At 40.8% G+C, this 18,477-nt stretch overlaps 1 protein-coding gene across 1 annotated transcript in view; it reads right to left on the bottom strand.

The window, feature by feature from the left end:
* Window positions 1–18,477, bottom strand: part of CNTNAP2 (contactin associated protein 2) — a 1,356,851-nt gene that overhangs the window by 194,455 nt on the left and 1,143,919 nt on the right. The window lies entirely within an intron of this gene.

The following is an 18,477-nucleotide window of genomic DNA, read 5'->3' as shown; positions in this document are numbered from 1 at the left end:
ATACTGTTAATAAAATAAAAGTTACTCTTTTTTTGAGGGGTCTGTAGTAGGTACTAGACTAAGCAACTTACATATGTTATTCACCTGATTCTCACAATGACCTGGCAAGGTAGGCATTATTATCATTATCCCCATTGTACAGATGAGGAAACTGAGGCTTAGAGAAGTTCAGAAATTTACTCAAGGACTCAGCTCTGGAGTGGCAAAGTTGTGTTAGATCTGTCTTATTCTCAAGCCTCTTGTCTTAAACACTGTCCTGTGTTGGCCATCTAATACAGAAGAAAAACTTCAGAATCGGGGCCCCACAGATGCACGTTTCTGAGATATAGGTTTGGATGTCTTTGAAAATGGAGGGGTCGGTACGATTGTCAGAGTCTGGGTGAGGTTGGTACTCTGGGGATTGATTCTGATCACTTATTCTATTATCTTGAGAAAAAGTGTACAATCTAGTAGACTCATCAGGCAGGGCTGGTGGATCAAAGGCTTTAGTCCCAAGAATGGATTAACATTTGCTTATGCCTGTAAATCCTCAGCCATGAAATGACAAATGAATTGCTCTATTATCTTTATAAACCCAAGCCTCACAGTTCTTTCATTGGGTAGTACATAGATTTGAATAATAATTCTCCAGGGATTATTTTTTAATAAAACATTTGAATAGAGGATTAGTTGATGGGAGCCCAATGCCTTTTTTTTTTTTATCAAAGCTATGGGATAGTATATGGCAAAAGAACTTATTAAAAATAACCACTTTGAAAGATTTCCCACTTTGCAATCTGCTCGTCGGCTCAGGCTCACACCTCCTTGCCGAAGAGAATCTGGGCCTTTGCTATGATTTGGAAGAATTTCAATCCATAAGTCACTCTTTGTGTGTTAAAATTTCAATTTGGCTTCTATCATTTTTGCAACTATGGCTTTTGTTCTTGCAATAAGGGCTTTCCAAAGAGCCATTTACTAAATAAATGCCTAGCCATTTAAATTTTCACCACTAGTCCATTAAGACAATAATATCCTATCAAAATATGCTGAGATTTTTAAATCGTTGTTTTTAGATATCTCCGTCGCCTTTTCCCTGATCACAAATGTCATAGTTTTTCACTGTGGAAACCATAATCATACCGATAAGCACAATGAAAAAGAATCTGAAATGTTAACTCAGATATAACTACTTTCACTTTAGCAAATAGCCTTTTCTACTTTTATCTATGAAGACACGTATGTGTAAAAAAATAAAACAAAGGAAGAAAAGGGGTCATGATATACGCGTTGTTTTGAAATTTGCTTTTTGCACTAAATATATCATAAAACATTTTCCAAGAAATAAATGTACAATTGGAACATCTTGTTTAACATCTGCATAGCATCTCATTCTGGAGGGCACTATAACTTATTTTGTCATTCCACTACCATTGGACTTGGAAGCTTATTCCAATTTTCATTTTATATGATACTGTAATAAATATCTTTGTAAAAACCTTTGCACACTTGTCCAGTTTTTCCTTAGAATTAATTCTTAGAAGTGTAATTGCTGGGTACAAAGGCATACACGTGTTTAAAGGCACTTGAAATATATTTTCCTCTAAGAAGCATTTATCAATTTGTATTTCACCAGGAGGGTATGAGATTCCCATCTTCTCCACACCAATGCTAAAACTAGGTAGGATCTTTTTGAATTTACAGGCTATGGGGGATAAAAGTTCATTATTTCAATCTGCATTGTTTCAAATACTGTTAGTTGAATAATTTTTCCCCATTCTTAGTTTCTATTTCTTCATGTTCTTTGCTTTTTGGGGAGAATGGGCGAGGATAAATTTTTATTGATTGAGAACAGTATTTTGGGCTTTCACTCTGTTATCAGTTTGGCAACTACATCCTTCCAGTTTGTGCGTGTTAACTTGTATATGAAGTTTCTTTTTCCCTATGAAAGTTTTGGATGTTTATGTAGTCACATCCATCTGTCTTATTGTATGATTTCTGCCTTTTATGTCAGGATTATAAAGATCTTCTGTAATCCAAAATAATATAATTATTCAACTATATTTTCTTCTAGCACTTTTATGATTTTACTTCTCTTAACATTTTAATCTATTATCTATCTGGAATGTATTTTATTTTGGAAATCATTCATATTTATTGGGTCTCAGCTATAGTTGAGAGTTAGAAGAAGAGATTTTTAAAAGACTCTTTAAATGTTAATATGACAAAAATAATGGAGATTTTAAAAGGGCTAATTGCAGGGCCGGCCCCGTGGCTTAGCGGTTAAGTGCGTGCGCTCTGCTACTGGCGGCCTGGGTTCGGATCCCGGGCGCGCACAGACGCACCGCTTCTCTGGCCATGCTGAGGCCGCGTCCCACATACAGCAACTAGAAGGAAGTGCAACTATGACATACAACTATCTACTGGGGCTTTGGGGGTGGGAAAAAAAAAAAGGAGGAGGATTGGCAATAGATGTTAGCTCAGAGCTGGTCTTCCTCAGCAAAAAAAATAGGAGGATTAGCATGGATGTTAGCTCAGGGCTGATCTTCCTCAAAAAAAAAAAAAAGGGCTAATTGTAACTTGTTATGCAGCAGTAGATAACTAGTACAGGGAATATTAACCTAAAAAAATTTAAAAAAACAAATAAAAAGGGCTAATTGGCAGAGCAAATAAAACTAGAATAGATCATATTTTTATTACATCATTAAGGTAAGCATTTAGATATATGTATGTATTCAGGCCTCATTTTAATAAGGGGTTTAAGGGGCCAGATTTTTCCGTCTGTCTGCCTCTCTGTCTTTGATTCTTTCTCGTTTTGGGTCTTTCTGAGTTTCTACACCTATCAGTCTTTCTTCCTGCCTTTGTGTATGTCTCTCTATCCGGACTGTTGACAGGGGTTAGTTGTGTGGTTTTCATCAAATCACTTAGCCTCTCTCAGCGTCAGTTTCCTATCCATAAAAAAGAAGATTGAACTAGATGATGTCTCTGGTTCCTTCCAGCTCTAAATTACTCTGGTCCATGTTGTACAACCCTCTGTGCTTATGTGTCTCCCTCTCTCTATTTCAGTAAATTAGTCTCAATTTCTCCTAAAGTTCCTTTTCCTTTTTGTACTGCTGCCTGACCTCTTTTTCCCTTCTCTTAATTGACCATAAAATATGACTGTAGTCTAAATTGTATTTGTTGTTTTCATTAAATAAAGTTTTGTACTCCCCCTTCTTAATTTATAAAGCAGGTAAGTGGAATGCCATTTCTCTCCCTATAAAGGAAACTAAATAAATTATGCTCTTTTCTTACTTAGATGGCCCCTGATTTATTGAATGGGTCAGTGAGCTGAAAAGTACTTTTGCTGATCTAGTCGATATGAAGAAAAATCTTTTGTCCTGAAAATGGTCATTATATATTATGCAAAAGATGTTAATGCACTAGAACCAGTGATAATTATTTGAGTTCATCTTTTGTGCTCTATAGAAATCTTTCTTGGTGACAAATGTCATAAGTTTAAAATGTAGGTCTGCAAGCAAAAATGCTACTTAACCTTTGTTAATTAGAAAATCAACACATTGTCATTGGAGAGAGCCCCCTGCCGTGCGAGGGCTTCATGCACATTAGTCAGACCTGTAATAATTATCCAAGGTGAGATGTGGGTTTAAATTGTGATCATTTTTCATGTGAAATGCTATTCAAGTATTGCAATTAAAGATTAATTATGAAAATGCTATAGCTACCCATAATGAATAATACAACCATCAAATGCACAGAAGATTGGGACAAAATAAGCTGGTATTAAATTAAACAAAGAGGACAAAATAATGATCAAGAGGAATTACAAAAAATACACTGTCCTCAACCTCAGAGCTTAATAGTTCTCTAAGCAACTAAGTTCCAGAGGGCCTTTGTCCAGAGTGACTTGCCCCTCATTCGTCTTAGAAAGGAATCATAGCAAAGCTCACACACGGGGAATCTAATTTATCTGTTCACTAAATATTTATTTCATGCCCACTATCAGTCAGGCTTTCTCTAGATGTTTACAAGGTGCTATGAAGCAAAACACACACAAGTCTTTGCCTTTGTAGAGCTTATAGTCTTGCAGAGGGAGAGGGAAATTTAACAGTAAACTCAGTAAGTAAGTAAAGTATGTCATGTGTTAGAAGGTGACATCCACCATGGGAAAACAGGCAGGCAGCGTTAAGTTGGATCTGGAATAGGAGTGGAGTGGGGGATGTTATGATTGTAAATAGGGCCTAGGGTAGACCTCACTGAGAAAGTGACAGAAAGAGTATCCATGAGTGTATCCCTGGGAAGAGGGCTCCAGGGCAGAGATAGGGGGCGCTGCCTTGCAGCTGGGGGAGGCAGGTGGGGAGGGCAAGGAGGGGTGAGATGGGAGGGCTGTGGGATGATTAGCAAAGCAAGGCCACCAATCAGTTCACATGTGTAAGGAGCTACGAAAGACATTTCTAAAAAGATGGAGGAGATATACTTCTCGCCTGCAGGTTAATATAAATGTAATCAGAAATGGCCACACTATGGTGGAGGCACAATGTGATATACGAGAGGCAGCGAACAGGAGTGAAGAAAGCGTGAGCTGTGGTCACAAAGATCTCCTTTTGTATACTGGCTTTGCAGCTCACTGCTCTGTGATTTTCCCAGAGCCTTCTGGGGCCTCAGTCTCCTTACGTATAAAATTGGCATAACAATATGCACCTTGCAGGGACATAGAGCTAATAGGTGATAATACACCCCTTTGTACTAACACCCAGTTAATGGAGCTGTTATTATTATTATTATTATTACGGTTATTCAGTATAAAGAAAATTCTACAGAAGCACAGAGTTGGAATAAATTAAATATGGCTGAGATGAGTGTATAAACATCTGATATCAGAGATCTCAAGAGTGTTATGGAAGGCACTGTCTCCCCAAAATTCGTATGTTGAAAGCCTAACCTCCAATGTGACTGTATTTGGAGACAGGGCCTTTAAAGCGGTAATGAAGGTTACATGAGGTCATAAGGGTGGGCCCCTGATCTAATATGACTGGTGTCCTTTATAAGAAGAGGAAGAGATACCAGGGATGTGCGCACAGAAAAATGGCCATGTGAGGACACAGCGAGAAGGCAGTGGTCTGCAAACCAAGGAGAGAGGCCTCAGGAGAAACTAACCCAGCTCCAGAATTCTGAGAAAATAGATTTCTATTGTTTAAGCTGCCCAGTATTGTGTTATGGCAGTCTGAACAGACTAATACAGTGAGTAAAGGGTTAACATCAAGTTTGGGGTGGTCCAGACCTGCCTGAGAGAATGACCTGGGAGTCCCTCTTCTGAGTGCACTGTTTTCTTGGGAGGTGCAGTGTTAGGATGGGTGTTTTCTCTCTCTTGTCTGCTCTATGGGACTGTATCTGGTTTGGGGGAGCTGTGAGCTGGCATGGAGGCCTTGAACCTGGGACTGTAGTGGTATAAAGCATTGGTGGGAAACAGAGCTGTGACTTGCTTGAGTCCAGGTGACCCACTCAGATCTTGGCTCTTCTCCGTGGCAGCCACACCTTGCCCATGTAGGTGAGGGGGCAAAAGCAGCTACGTGCTTGGACAGGCTGGGCCTCCCGGAGTTGTAGATGCTGTACCTGCTGGGTCTCTTGTTCTATATGTTATCATTGTCTCTTAGGTCTTGACTACCAACTTGAACCCATAAAAAATCCCTGTGGTGTCAGTACAGGTGTGTAAAATAAAAACCCAGTTATCTGGTTAAGCTGAGGACCTTAGAATGGCCACAATTCTTCAGCCGTGGAGGGAGTTAAAGGATGTTGGATCACATTATTCTGTGCAGAGCTGTGTGATTGACAAGTATCTATCAGGGATGCCTCTGTCAGCTAGATATCGCAGGGCATATATGAGCAACTCAGAGAGCTGGCTTTTGGAGAATTGCTTTTTCAGATAATGCTCATGAGTCCTCATTCATAACTTCAGTCAATAGGATGGATTTTTTTTTTTTTTAGTTCATTACCACTGCATGGATTTTCTTATGTCCTCAGAGTAAAAGACATGCAGAATATGTGAATCCAAACTATTTAAACTAGAAGAAAACTTCAAAATAGAGACTGAAGGAATACTGGGTTTCCAAGAGTAAAACTTCAAAATAGAGACTGAAGGAATACTGGGTTTCCAAGAGTAGAGAGCTCTTATATGTGTCTAAATGTGAATTGCTCTGTGATGGGAATGGAGCTAAGAGGTCCGAATTCATCCTGGAGGCTATGGTAGCATGGCAAGCATGATAAAAGATTAGCTATTTCAAAAGCTAATATTTACTGAATACTAGCTGTACCAGGTACTGTCACAAAATTTTCATGTTTTAACTCTCAGAGATAGATATTATTATTACCCCCATTTTACAGTTAAGGAAACTGAGACCAAGAGAATTGATTTGCCCAATGTTACACAGCTACCAAGTGGTCAGAATTCACTCCCAAGCTTTCTGGCTTTTAAGCCTGCACTCTTGCTATGCTATAGCTGCCATCTTGCTTTTTGGGCTTGCATAATATGAGACTCTTCTCCTACATCTAACTTGCTTCTAGGCATTGCTGTTCTTAGGTATGGAAAATGCTGCCAGAATGATTAATATCTGAGCTAAGTCATTCACTACTTGGCAGAATATTGTCCCTGAAGCCACAAGGGAGATGGCTGAAGCTGAAAGCAGGATATGATGCTCACAGTTCAGAGGCAGGAACATGGATGCTGAAACTGGACTCTGGGTCAACAGAGGAGACACTTTTTTGATGCCATTGTTCAAGTCATATCTTTTCTTGGTGCAAAAGCTTAATATTGAAACTTTATAACCAAAGCAGTTATGGGCTTTGGTCCTGGGATCGTGGGTGGTTGGTCATCTCCCTCTACTTGGTCTGACAGTGCTATCTCAGAGAGCTGTTGCTCTGCAGCAAGTCTTACAGGTCCAAGTCCCTCACAAAATGAGGACTGAGAGAGAATACAGTCATAAACCACCATATCCCAGCCAGATCCAAATTGTAGATTATTAATAGTTACTTTAGCAAACTTCAATGCAAACCCAAATTTCAAACACGTCAGGTTAGAACTCTGTCTAAATATGTCTTTTACAAATATATGTATGTTATCGCCAATATTATATGTGCTGCTGGTGAGTTGTGCTCATCTTTGGAGAAAAATAAGCATCTTCTTATTGCTGATCTTAACATATCCCAGCCCCCCCCCCCATCACACACTCACACACACATACACACACACACAAAGCCTGGAACCTGACCCAGGTTGGTCTACCTCTTTCACTCTCTCTCTGTCTTTATTATCTGTCTGTTAAAGTCTTGATTTTTTAAACAACCATATCCAGTCTCTTCTCATCCAAGGTCAAGAATCCTCAGTGCTCTTATCCATCCATCATCTTGTTCTCTCACTTCAGACTCCAGATATCAAACAAGCCATTGCAGATGTTAGTCTCAGGTCAAGGCTGGCTTTATGGATCTAGGAGGGATCAGCATAGCCCTGATAACCAACCTTCCAGGATGTATGAATTTTCCAAGGCAAGAGGGTGGAGGAAAAAGAAGGGAAGCTTGGAGAGGGAGGGAAAGAGAGGAGGTAGCAGAGAGGCTGAGAACAGAAAAGTGGGGTGTTTTGAGGTCAGGATTGCAAGGAGGGCATGGTTATGAATGTTAAATAATACTGGGATGTCAAGGAAAATAGGAAAACAGTAAAAGCATATTTGATTCAGTTATTTTTGAGACAGACTTTTAAATGTAGTAATGAGATATTTATTAGTGAGGGAATGAGTAGTGAGAGAAGAGAGTTATCCGGTAAAGATACTCTACTGGTTTAAGAATCAATTACAGCAGAAGATGCCGTTCCTGTCTGGGTGGGAGGGAGGAATTTTGAAGTTGTGTGTGGGGATGTGAGGGATATCCGACGTGGGAACAGGAAGGGGTTGAGGCAGATGGGAGCTAGAGGATCCATAACCTGAGGCAAGAGTTTTCTCCACACCCTCAACTTTCTGTGAGGAGCACAGTTCAGAGCCTGAGCATTTCCTCTCCCCTTAGGTAGATAATAGCAGAGAATGAATTTGGTAATCTCAGGGGAATGGCCACGAGCTCACAAGAAAAAGCAAGGAGACATCTGAGGAGAACAAACACTATGAAGGAAGAACAACAGCACCACCTGTACCAGGAGAGGCAGAACCATGAGAGAGCAGAAAACCAGGAAACTAACATAATAGACGTCTTAATTATTGTGCTGATATGATGTAGCAGCAAAATTAGCATAATGATACCTTCAGGATGTTGGAAACATGGGGTGATGACAAACTATTACCAAGAATTGGTTGGAGATATTGAGAAGGAAAAAATTATAATTGTTGAAATAAAGATTTCCATGGAGGGGCTGAAGAACAGAATAGATAGAGAAGAACATTCTAGTGGGTTGGGCTATTGGGTCAATAAACCCTCCCAAAGGCAATGGGAAAGGATAAAGAGATTAAAAGAATGAAAGTAAGGTTAAGAACTATGGAGGGAAGAAGTGTCAATATTTGCATAATAATAACCTCATAAGAGAAGAGTGCCACAGGGAAGGAACTATTTGAAGAAATAATGCCTCAGAATTTTCTAGAATAAACAATACTAGACCAGATCAAATGGGGCTCATAAAGTGCTAAACAGAATAGATAAGAAAAAACCCCACACCTGCACCTATAGCTGTGGTTATTAACCTGAAGCCCACAACCCAGGTGTTCATATACAGGAGTCAGGAGGCTGGAGAACACAGACAGGACAAAGCTGACATGTTCATTTTCACTAACTTCTATAAGAAATTGAACATTTGCTTCAATTAGGAATGTAGGAAAAAGCACAGTAGTATGAGCGGTATCTGTATCACTGTCCCCAACAGAAAATGATAGATATATTCATATTATATCACGGTTGTAGACTTTTTTGAACTTTCATTTATGATCATGATGAATTTGAAATTATGGTGGTTATGAGACCTGATGCTAGACTTGTTATTTAAAGCACTAGTAACGAAGCACATATATTTCTACTGTATCACAAATTTCTTGTTGTAAATGTTTTGATAAATATATTTGGTTTCTTTTGTATTCTGCACATTTTATTTTATTCATATAAACAGTATTCTGAGAAGAGAGAGGTAGACTTTACCAAACTGGCCCCCAAAAGGTTAAGAATCCCTGCATTATAGTGAAGCTAAGAAACACTAAAGGAAAAGAAGGAGAGGTTCAGAAATAAGAATGTAACTTAAGTCTACTTTCTCAATAGCAACATTGTCTACAAAAGAAAATGTCTTCAGAGTGTTGATTCAAATATGGGAACCAGTAAAGATATTTGCAGGAATGTGAGGTCTCAGAAGGATTCACCTATGAAGTCTTTCTTAGAAAAATTGCTCTTGTATAAAAAGGGAAATGAATCCAAGAGGAGATAAGATACGGGAAATAAGAGTAAGTAAAAAGAAAAACTTAATAAATATTAGTGTTTTCTAATAAGTAATTAAAAATAAGTATATGCATAAGATTCTGCAATGAAAACTGTAGATGATATCAACACGGCAGTTTGTGAGGTGGAAGGAGGTCAGTGTGTTTTGGTCTCTTATCTTTTTCAGAAGGACAGAGATATTGATAAGTTTTTGCAGATGTTAGAGAAAAAAAGTTTAAGTATACGTCTTAGTAAGTCAGAGGAAGCTGCCAGAGGAGTGAAGGTAGAATGTACAACCTTCAAACCGGTGGGCTAACATTCAGTTTAATCAATAGAAAGTAGATGGGGGGGTGTGTGTGTGTGAGTAGGCAAACAAAAAAACCCACAGTAAATGGAAAACACATGGTAAAGTAATAGAACTATACCCTAATATAGCAGTAGTTACAATAAATGACTAAAAAGACAGATTCTCAAATCAGATTTTTAAAAGATTCAGCATTATGATATCTAAGAGACACACTTAAATAAAAGGATACAAACACCCAGCAAATATTGACAATAAAAAGAAGGATTGCGTGGTAGTTTTAAGAGCAGAAATAAAACTGTGAGATGAAAAACATCATAGTGAATAAAGATCACATACTGAAATAAGGAACAATGAATCAAAAAGATCATGAATACGTCTAAGTAGCAAAATAGCCTCACATTATACAAAGCCACCAATGATAGAACTATTGATAGAAATAGATAATTGAACTAAGAAAGTTTGAGATTTACATTCAGAAACTGATCAGTCAAGCAATAATTAGTGAAATTAAGTACACACATACCCTATGACTTAGCAATTCTCCTCTATACACACACACACACACACACACACACACACACACGAGAAACCCTCATAGAGGTAACAGGAGGACATGTATAAATATATTCACTGAAGGGTTATTTGTGGTAGCAAAGAGTTTGGGGAAACCCAGGTACTTAACATTAGAGGATAGAATAGATAAAGTGTGGATATACACATGATGGATCACTAGACACATAGTATTCACAGAGCTACACAAATAGATCTTAAAAACATAAGGCCGAGTTAAAGAGTAAGAAACAGAATGAGATTTGTACTACAATCCCATTTATATAAATTATGACATGCAAAAGGGAATATTATGAATTTTCTAGAACATACATATATTTTGAACAAATACATAGAGGATGGCACTAGAAGGCCATACATAAAATACATTCAAGTGGGTGCCAGCATTGGGGAGAAAATGGAATTTGGAATGGTGAAAAAAGAGGAAAACTAATCAAGGAAAACGAAAATGAATGAGGAATACTGCCAGGATGTGACACAGGGCCATGAAACGAAGAGTGAGACCCACGCCATCCCTAACACCAGGGACCTTGGAAACAAGGCTGATGAAAGAAGAGAAGATAAAACAAAGCTTTGGTGGGAAACAACTGTTGTTTATTTGAGTAAGAAAAGTGGGTACCTTGTCTCTCACTATCTTAGTGTATCACAGGAGGGACTTCAGGGCTGTGAGTACCCATCCCTTCCTCAATATCTGTGTCATTGATATTAATGTTTTTATTACAATCTTTTTCTGTGTGACAGTTGCCATTTATTATCATGAAATCTAGTTCAGTCCTTACTGAAAGAATAAAAAATCCATATGAGAAATTATTTGATGAATCTGTTGAAAAAATGTTTCCATATTGATTGCAAAATTGGTGCCTTTACATCAAAATACGTTCTCTGGATCAGACCATTCCAATCGTCATAAGCAAACTGAAGTGAAAGACCACAGAGTCCCTGAAGCATTTGCTCTTGGGGCACAGGAGCTACCGTACACAGATGGTGAACAATAGGGTTGGCTCCTTTCTTAGGTTCAAATAACTTTCTAGGAGTTTCAACACATGTAACTTCTGCCTTAGAAGAGGAGCTCAGCACTTACGGAAATAGGTAGTTAACAGACTTTCTTTTAGTTGAAGGCTCAAAAGAGGTTAAAAGTACACTGTCAATTTGATTATGTTGGGAGTATATGAAAAAAAGGTAAAAATTGAGTCTATCATAAATTACTTAATATGTTAAAATTCTAACTGTAGAAGACAGCTGGAATTGCAAAAGTTAACTAGTTTTGACTGCTAAAGGGCAAAGAGTAGGAAACACATACAGAGACCATTAGTGGGGAAGGGACTATGGTGGGGGCGGGGGGTCGTTCTATAGAGAAGAGAGAGGTTGACTCGAGGGTGACCCTCTGCAGAGCTCAGTGAAAGGAGGTCGGGCTGAGAAAAGAATTCGAGTGCTGGTCACCCTTGTGGTGAGCAGCCGAGAAGGAGCAGCTTCTGTGTTTTATTTGCATTTTTGCTTTGTAGATAGTTTATTGACTTCATCTAGTGATTTTTTTTTTTACTAGATTTTATCTAGCAACTCATTTTATTTTATTATTTTACCTATGGCAGTGGTTTCCAATCATGACATCACTCCCTATGTCTGTCTGGGAGAGAACCAGAGGACCAGCGGTAAGTGTTGGGGCAGAAACTCTTTGCATTAGGCTCCCAGCTAGCATCTCAGCCATTGCCAAACAGGCAAGACCTCAATTTGAGAGACAGAGACTGAAAACTACATATAGGGCCTAGATTGATCTGAGATGCCGTCTTTCATAATATTCTGAATTTCTCTGTGACTCTTCTTTTTTAGGCTTCTGTCATGCTTGATTTTAGTCTGTGGCACCTGGTGAAAAAGGTATTTCCAAAGATGGTAATATGACTATTAACTCGGAGAAGTAACAAAAAAGTACATGAATATTAACTCAGAGAAGCAACAAAAAATATGCAATTCACTTATTCATTCATTCAATTGTTCACTCAGCAAATATTCATCGGGCAACCCCTGTAGTGTTATTCTAGATCCCTGTTGTCATGGAGCTTACCTTCTAGGGGAAGGAAACAAAAGTAAATGAAAAGATCACAAGTTCTAAGAAGAACATAAAACGGTAAATGACTGCCTAGCTAGACTGAGTGGTCAGAGAAGGCCTCTCTGAGGAGGTACCAGAAGCTGTGGTATGAATGACAAGAAGGAGCCAGCCTTCTCCATGTCTAGGGAGGTATTTCAGGCCACTGCAAATGCTCTGAAGCAGGATATGCTTGGTGTCTCCACCAAGACTGTGGAGACCAGTTAGGAGACTAGTTGCAATAGTCCAGGCAAGAAAGAGCAGTGGCTTTGACTACGGTGGGACCTGTGGCAATAGAGAGCAGTGGATGCACCAGGGGTGCAGTCTGGAGGCAGAGTCACTATTGATAGGCACTGATGAGGGAAAGAGAGGAATCAAGGGTAACTCCAAATTCTGGACTCAAGCAAAAATGGGTGGATGTTGATGTCTTTTACTGAGAGAGGGAAGGTTGGTGGAAGAACAGGTTGGGGGTAGGCATCAAGAGTTCTTTCCTGCCAAGTTTTCTCTGAGATGCCCAGTGGAAATCCAAGTTGAGATGCAAAGTAGACAGTTGGATAAGTGGATGCAGAGTTACTGAGAGAAGTGCAGCCTGGAGATTTTGATTTCAGACTCACTGGCACATAGATAGTATTGGAAGCCATTGGATTGGATAAGATCACCCAGAAAAATGTATGGTTGGAGAAGAAAGGAAGGCTCTGTGACCTTCAACACTTAGTGGTCAAGGAGAGGAGGAGCCTTCACAGGAGAGACTGAAGTCGTGGCCAGTGAGGCTGGAGGCAAAGTGGGCAAGTACCCTGCACGGAATCCAGGACAAGAAAGTATTTCAGGAAGGAGGGTTGTGGGATGCTGCTGAGAGATCATGGAAAGAAGACCAGAAGAATGTGTTCTAGACACAGCTTTAGAGAGGTCAGTGTTGATGTTGTAAAGGGTTTACCAAAAGAGCTAAAAAGAAAAAACAGCTTATTTCCATATCATAGAGACTCTCATGTAAGGAGTCTCATTATCCGCCAAGAGTGCCTCTGCATAAAATTCTCTTGTTAATCCAAACCTTTGTGTCTGTGTCTGACAGTGATCCTCTGCCTGCCTTGATCTTTGTCACTGCGACTTTGTAATCTGCAGAATGCCTGCCAGGGCTGACACGCCTGGCCTGACCTCCTAGTCTCTTACTATAGACTCCATGACCCAGAACAGCAGTTCATAATGGGGGCACTGCTGCCATCTGGGGTGCGTGCAAGTCTTTGTTGGGATGGATTCTCCTGTATGCTGTGGGAAGCTTTCCCTGCAGCCTGTCACTGAAGGTAGCACCCCAATGCCACCACATTTTTCCAAATAGCCTGTGGGCCACAGTATCACCTTAGATGAGAGACCCTGGTATAGACTGACCAAGACAGCCTTAATGGTCCCCTCAGCTTGACTAAACTTTAGATAGCCTTCTTCCTGACCCTAGACTTCTGACTTCCCAATTCTTAGAACATTTACTTTAGAAAACTTGTAATCGTAAATTCTTTCTCTGCCCCTTTGAGATGTAAATCTTTTAAAAAGTCTTTTGCCAGTTTTACAACCCAGGGAAGTTTTTCTTCAGGACCTGGGAGCCATCTCTTTGAAATGTAAATATCAAGGGAGCTATTGCCTCTCTCTCACTTTCTGCGGGAGGGTGGGAGCCTCACTTCCCGGGGTGGGCACTTCACTCCAAGTTGTTAAACTACCTCCTGTCAGGGAGATAGGAGAAAGCTTACTTCTCCTTTGGGTAAAGTCAATTAGCAAACACAGATGGCCTATGATCCCTCCTACCCCAGCTCTGGAAAACTCTCCCATTGTGTATTCTATCACAATTAAAAACAAAAAACAACAAACGAGAAACAACTCTCCCGCCCGCCCTCTGTTTCAGCAGAGTTGAGCTCAGACTGAGTTGTAGCCCCTCTCCCGAGGGCACTGCCCTTGAATGAAGCCATCCGTGCCTGTTCAACTTTGTCTGCTGCAATGTTTGCCTTGACAAGATGAAACATTAAGAGCCAAGTCTCTGGAATCAGACTGTGTGGGATCAAATCCCAGCCCTGTCTCTTACTGGCGGCACGACCTTGGGCTGTTGACCCATCTTTAGCTTTTGTTTCTTCACTGTGAAAACAAAACAGGAATTAGTCTTAGTGTTTCTTTAGAAGGTTCTCATGTGGATTAAGTGAGGTGAGTAAGGCACGTGAAGCAGCTGGTCTTGAAGTCTCACCCAGGACATCTCAGGCAGCGTTTATGTTGTCGATACTGAGTCAGGTTTGCAGGAAATGGGAACGAGCAATGTATTTTCTGTGTTTTAATTCCTGCAATTTGGATTGTATATATATATATATATATTTTTTTTTGGTGAGGAAGATGGCCCTGGGCTAACATCCGTGGCCATCTCCCTCTACTTTATATGTGGGACGCCGCCACAGCATGGCTTGATGAGCGGTACATAGGTCCACGCCTGGGGTTCCCAGCCTGTGCACCCCGGGCCGCTGAAGCAGAGCACACGAACTTAATCACTACACCACTGGGCTGGCCCTGGATTGTATATTTTTTGTCCCAAACTTTTTGGATACTAGAAATAACCATTTTATTCATACCCAGATTTGGGCGTACTTCATGACTGGAATTCCATTTTTCTCCCTTGCATACAAATGTTGATTTTCTCTTTGCTCTCTCAATGACATCGCATTTCAGATGGCAATGGAATTATCCACTCTGGATTTGGGAATTCAGAGAGTATGAGGAACAGCTGACCAAACAAGCTATATTATAGTGTTTGGGGAAGATGGGGTGTTTTATGGGGCTGCTATCCAAGCTTAGCTCAGAGGATGGTCATAGCACCCTGGTCTGCATCTGCTTGTAAGTCCATTTAATAAACCTCAACTCCTCCATAAATTCAGTTGCCACTCAGCTGAAAAAGTTTCCTGATAGACAGACTGCCAGAGGAAGAGGAGGCTGCAGGCTCCCCAGAGTCTTGAGTCCTCCTGGAGACAGCACTCCTCTCACTGAGTCTCTAACCAGGCCTCCCATCCAGCACAAAAGATCCTGAAGGAATGAGAGTGACTTTTCAGCTCCTATTGGGTGACATCTTGCACTAAAGGGATGACCTCCTTTGACCTCCAGAGAGATTTTGGAAGAGATCAGAGCCAAGTGAGTTGAGCCTGGACATTTGTCATCAGATAAAGTGACCTAACCTTCTCTCTCAAGGACCCACTTAGGAGCCTGATTTCTTCCCAAAGCTTTCTGAAGCAGCCTCCAGCTCTCCTGAACTCTGACCTCCCCCTTAAATCACCACCAATAACAGTGACACTCTCTGGCCTATGTCCAGCTTGCTGCAAACTAACCTCTATCCCAGCCACCTGGCCTGAAAGGCCTGCTCAGCTCTCCTCTATGGATCACACTCACCAACTCCCCGCCCATGCCCTGGGCTGGCTGCTGGGCTCCCAGGCTGAGGGCCCAGCAGACACTCCTCTCACAGCCCTGCTACTACTGCTTCAGCTGCCAGGACTCCGAACTCCCTGGCACGTCTGTACCAAGAGGGCTTTGGCTCAATCCAGCCTGGCATTGTTCATGCTTAGATAATGACCTTGAGCATGCTTGCTGTTCTCCACCCCTAAGAAAAATCTGGCCTAGGGCTGCCAATGTGGCAGAGGATGTGGGTCTAAGCACCTGGGCTGGCTGGGGCTACGGATCGCCATGTGGTTTGAGTACCTCTGCTGGGCCATCCCAGGAGCTCATCATATGCTAGTCACTCACGTTGGATCAGAAACACGAGAAAGTTTCCTGCGCTTTTAGACAAATACCAGCAACTGCTTTTTTCCTCCTGTGTAACTTTTCAGTTTTAAATTTATTTGTAACTTTTGTACTATACCAGAATCATAGCTGGATTCTCATTACTTCCAAAAGACTTGTGTTAACCCTCTCCTGATGACAGCTTCTAATTATATTTTAAATTTAGAGTGAGGACAACTGTAGCCTCTCGTTTTCTCAGTTACTTTGAAAAAGGAGCCATGAGCCTGGCCTTGCTAACCCAGGCAGTGGGTGGAGGCTGGCCTTCCTGTAGAGTCCACCCTGTGTGCAAAGCCAAGAATGACTTCCAGTCTGTTTTGGCTTTAAGTTGAGTCAGAGCCCATCCTTCTCGAGAACCCTGATAGAGCTCATGGGCAACACTGCCACATGTCTCAGCTGTTGACAATGCTGCCAGACTGATGTTTTCAGATGGACACTCACTTGCTTTCTTGGCTGACTGTGAAAAGATTCCTGGGCCCTTGCTCGCTGCTCTGTGGCCACTCTGGCAGGTAAGCAGAGTCACTGCAGAATGATTTTGGATGTTGAGGGGCATTTATGTGTGTGAACTTTCCTTCAGGGATTGTGGGTTGAAGTGACCATATTTAGGTCAGTATTTTGGGAAAGAAGAAACGAGCCAGCTGGAAGTGAGTTCTGTTGGAGGGAGTGAACATTATATGGAGGAAGATGAAAGCCAAGAGAGTAAAAGGTAAAGGAAAAGAGAGAAATACCTCCTATTTAATGAGTTTTGACTTCATGCCAGGTACTCTGTGGAGTGCTTGGCATGGACTGTATCCTGAGATGTAAGAACTGTCTCCTTATTTAACACAAAAATATTAAGTAACTTGACAGCGGTCTCTACTTGGTAAGTGAGAGAGGTGGGACTCAGGCCCATGTTGTTAACCGTACCATACAGTGGGGAGGATAACCGCTTGGCCACTCGGGCCTTTTATAGCTATCTCTAAAATGTAATCAAAAATAGTTAAAGTTGGAAGAAATTTGGGGGACCAACTAATCCAACTCCTCTTTTAGACAGATGCAAAAAGAGACTCAAAGAGGGAGAGTGGCAGTGCTTGGTCAGCATAACACTTCTTATTAGAGCTGAACTGAGAACAACTCTCCAGTTGCCTGAATCCCTATTGAATGGTCTTGGGCTAGCTGGCTCCAGGATTTCATAGCTGTCGAACTTGTTTTTTTTTTTCATGAAAACAAGCCCCCATCTCCACTTCCCCTGGGGTAGACTTCTGTTGCAGAACAATATTTTTCATATTGGCTCAAATAGCTTGTGTCTGGGAGATGCGCATCATGCCCATCTCTAAGATAACAGGAAATGAGAACTGGGACGTATGACTTAGTCTTTTTCATCAAGTGCCAAGAAGCTGCTGACTCATCACGTCAGCCCATTGCTCTGAAACTCCTCTTTCCCAGGTCACCATTGGTCTCATAATTACTAAATTCAAAGAACATTTTTCTAGCCTTAGTTTACACATGGCACTTGATATTATTCGTCAGTAACAGAGTTTCATGAAACTCTCTCCTCCTGTGACATCCCCTCTCCTAGTTTTTCCTTGTTTGTTTTTTCCATTCCTCTTCATTCTTCTTTCTGAGATGCTGTTTTCTGCCTGTCCCTTAAATTTAATTTTTTTTTTGTCAAATTCTGGCCTCAGCTCTCTGCGCCTCTCTTTCTATAAGCTGTTCCTGGTCATCCTGTTTAAATGAATCAGAATTCTTCCTAAGACCATAATAAAGGCTCCCCTTATCCATTTTCATTTTACAACTTTACTTCATCTCCAAAATTCTTGGCGACAACTATAGTCAGTGAATGGAAATGGATAAAAATAAAGCTGGACCTCTATGTCCAGCGACAAGTTCAGAAAAATGAGACATTGGGTCAGTTAGGGTTATCTGTTTTGATGAAAGCCGAGCAGAATCTAACCAGCAAGCTTAGGATGAAGAGGATTTAGGAAGAAACCTGTCCTAGGTAATCTGGGCAAGATATATCGATAAAGTGCAATTTGCTCACAACATTCAGCAGGAATCAGTGGACTTGATATTTAACTAATAAAAAAATAATTGTAAAATAATGTGTAATTTTGAGAACTATAACTTGAGGGGAGGATTGGAAGGGGCTGAGTTCTAGTTGGGGTTGGGGGGCCAGTATTTTATTTCAGAATCTATGACTCCTTCATGGCCCCTGGCTGACATGGCTTGTTAACAAGTCAGTCTTACTTCCAAAGCTTATTGATTGACGCTTTTCTTTTGTAGTTTGCCCACATTGCACCAAAGGACTGGATACCTAATTTTACCTTTCTTTTTGTAACTTTAT

This window comes from Ceratotherium simum, chromosome 1, assembly GCF_057802395.1.
Source record: "Ceratotherium simum simum isolate JZ-2026a chromosome 1, ASM5780239v1, whole genome shotgun sequence".
NCBI lineage: Eukaryota > Metazoa > Chordata > Mammalia > Perissodactyla > Rhinocerotidae > Ceratotherium > Ceratotherium simum.
The sequence above is the reverse complement of the archived record's forward strand: the minus strand, read 5'-3'. Positions and strand labels throughout refer to the sequence as shown.